This window comes from Macrobrachium nipponense, chromosome 41 (genome assembly GCF_015104395.2).
Source record: "Macrobrachium nipponense isolate FS-2020 chromosome 41, ASM1510439v2, whole genome shotgun sequence".
NCBI lineage: Eukaryota > Metazoa > Arthropoda > Malacostraca > Decapoda > Palaemonidae > Macrobrachium > Macrobrachium nipponense.
In genome coordinates, this window is record NC_061102.1 from 20941584 (window position 1) to 20944629 (window position 3046).

At 36.3% G+C, this 3046-nt stretch overlaps 1 pseudogene; it reads left to right on the plus strand.

Moving 5' to 3' along the window:
- The window catches only part of LOC135212882 (uncharacterized), an 11499-nt pseudogene extending 10852 nt beyond the window's left edge, over positions 1 to 647 (plus strand).
- The last annotated feature ends 2399 nt before the right edge of the window (positions 648 to 3046 follow it).

Genomic DNA, 3046 nt, shown 5'->3' on the forward strand with positions numbered 1-3046 from the left:
GTCTTCTGTCTTCTCAAACAGTCTTGTAGCACTCGTAAAGACACCGCTCACGTTTAATTAATCCTCAGATTGCACGGTTGGGTCAGTTGTTCTCTTCTACTGCAAAAGTTTGGGCTTCCTTTCCGCCCTCCACCTGCTTGGGAACGGGTTAGGTGTTTCCAACGGAGTTAAATGCCGTTCTGTTTTCCCTTCCCCTATCTTGGTTTCCGTCAGTTGGGCTAGATAAAGTCATCAAGTTGTCCATCACAATCAGCCTCCGCGTTTATAAAAATTTTAAGAAGAATGCACAGTTTTATGCTTATAATATCCTTATTTCATGATACAGTACACGAGTCATTTCTGACGTTTTGAATCAGTATCGTTAATCTAGAACATGCAATCTTTACCTGTAGGTACCAAACTCCAAGCTGATAACTTGTGACGGTGTTATCACTGACCAGAAGTGGTTCTTGAAGGCAGAGGAGGACAAAGCTCGAGACTGATGCTGATGGAAGGAAGGGGTTTCTGTAGAGTCTAGACGGAATATGTCAATTTTGCTTCAGCAACAATGAAAACAAGAAACATGTTGCGTAATCGCTTAGTCCCAATCTTTTTGTCCAACGAGTTGATCACACGTGTCACATGCATCATTAAAAATATTCACTGTCTCGGTTTTATGCTTCTTTCCACAGTCAGATTGATATAGCTTTATCGTCATGCTCATCTAATTTGTTATTTGCTCCAGAAGATGCAACGTAATAGAAATAAGACAATGTAGCGTCAGATATGTATATTATTTTCGTATTTTATTGATTAATTGTTGTAGAAAAAGATATCTTATCAGCAACCCATCTTCACCCAGACTATGAAAACGAGCTAAAACTAAAGTAAAAAAAAAAAAAAAAAAAAAAAAAAAAAAAAAAAAAAAAAAAAAATTTGCAATTGTTATAGCCAATAATTGTGTCGAGTTGGCAAGTGCACACGAGGGAACCATGTTCAAGCATTTCATTTAGCAGCAAATATATTTGCTGGATTCTAGAACTGGGTTTTTTAAATCGGGATTGAAGATATTAGTCAATTACCTTATTTTGTGTCTTTCAACCAGAGTATTGATCACCTTGTATGTGTCCACGTATAAGTTTTCTCAGTCATGTTAAAGCAATTTCCACTGATCTGAAATGTTTAGTGAGAGTAGAGACGTATACTCACGTACGTTGAATAAGAATTATCTTATGTTATTTTCAATTGTTAACATTTTACCAAAACTCCAAGTGCTATACCGTATCCCAAAATTCTAAGTCCAAGTTTTCACCTGATAATCCAAACGCTTGTGACGTCATACACACATTGCGTGCAATTTATGGTAAGATTTTTCGAATTTGGTCATCTTTTTTTCCATTATTTAGTGTTAAAAAACAGTTTTCTTGCGCACTTTCTATAAACCTAACATTGAGTCCCTTTGGTTTTCACTCGTATATGGCTTGTGTATAAGCTCGAATATCGAAAAATGACATACAAGTTCAGAAAACAACTTGATCATAAACTAGATAAGAGACATGTGTCCATTTTCTTCAAAATTATATGTAAAATAACATTAAAAGACACAAACGCAGTCAAAGATCAGGAAAGAACAGAAGACGAAGGAAAGCTAGATTTACAGCTAAGCAGAATTCTCTTTAGCAAAGGACCAGAAATTTTCCTGAAACTTTCTCCTTCATATTGAAGAATCACTGTAGTTCTTACTGAATTTTAAGATTTCCGGGTTATACCAGAACCAGGAAATGGAAAAGGTACGAATGACTAATGACTGCAGATTTCCCACAACTTGATGGCTCAGGAACATGAGCCGTAAAATATAAGGTCAGTAGGAAAGATTATATTTAAGATAATAACACCAAAACCATACACAGTTACTTACACCAAAGCAATAATTTCTCCCAGGGAAAATCAAGGAGTGAAGGGTGTAAATGGGCCCCAGGTAACTCCTGAAGTGCCTTAAGATGTAGCTCACCAGAGGAAACGGTTTGTTAGGAAGCAAATGTAAACATTCTAAAACCTCATAAAGATTAAGCATGTGTTAACGTGAAAGAAAATATAAACGGTTAAAAAATACTTAGGACTTCTGGGTTGGAATCCCGTGACACACGAGCTGGTAAATTGTAAGGAAGTTGACCTGTGAAGCTAATACTGCAAATGATAGGACATGGCTTAGACTGGTTGCAGATTCAATTAAGTGGATTTAAAGTCGTCATAAATATCCACTTTCCAGGGTTCAGAGTTCCATATAGATAAAATTATTTGGACTATCACAATACGTTAATAGGCCATGGTTTGTTTGGGAAAACATATTAGATAGGCTGTAATTCCCTGACATCTAAATATATCTTGGTATTCCATGTTTAATTTCTTGAAGAAAACATTAAAGGTTTAAAGTTCTTTCTTGTATGTGATTCTTGCATTGGTAGGTAGCCAAATTCCACGAATAATGGATTGGGTCTGGAGCTAGCCCATCTCAGCACTGGTCCCAAGCCTGAGTAAATAGGGAGGGTAGGATCAAACATTCAGTCGTATCTTCAATGTTTTTCATTTCCCTCCTTAGTTTGATTATGTCTTACCTGTTAATTAAGTGCGACAACTGTGTACTCAAATACAAAACGGCACTGGATCCAGCACACTTCCTTGCAACAACTTATTCACTTCTCAATAAAGGACTAAATCTTGCGTTCACGGCCTCTATAAAACAAACAATATTCATAACTTAAAAAGACTACTTAACCACTGGCCGAAGTTAAAGGTGGTTGTTCTGATGCGAATTTCCTCATTTTGACAATAGATTGCGTAAGCAAATACGAGTTGTGTGACGTGAAGTACAAGGTGGTTGCATCATCTAGTTATCAATATTTTGTCATTGTATCTTTAATATTCAACAGATAAAACGCTGCTTGGTTTTAAATAGTGTCTCACAAAATATAAAAGGGTGCCTCGTTAATAGTGACATTTTAGTATTGCAGTTAGGTAAAATCTGTCTAGCTAGTGGAAAGAGAAGTATTTGTTTTGATTCTGGCGA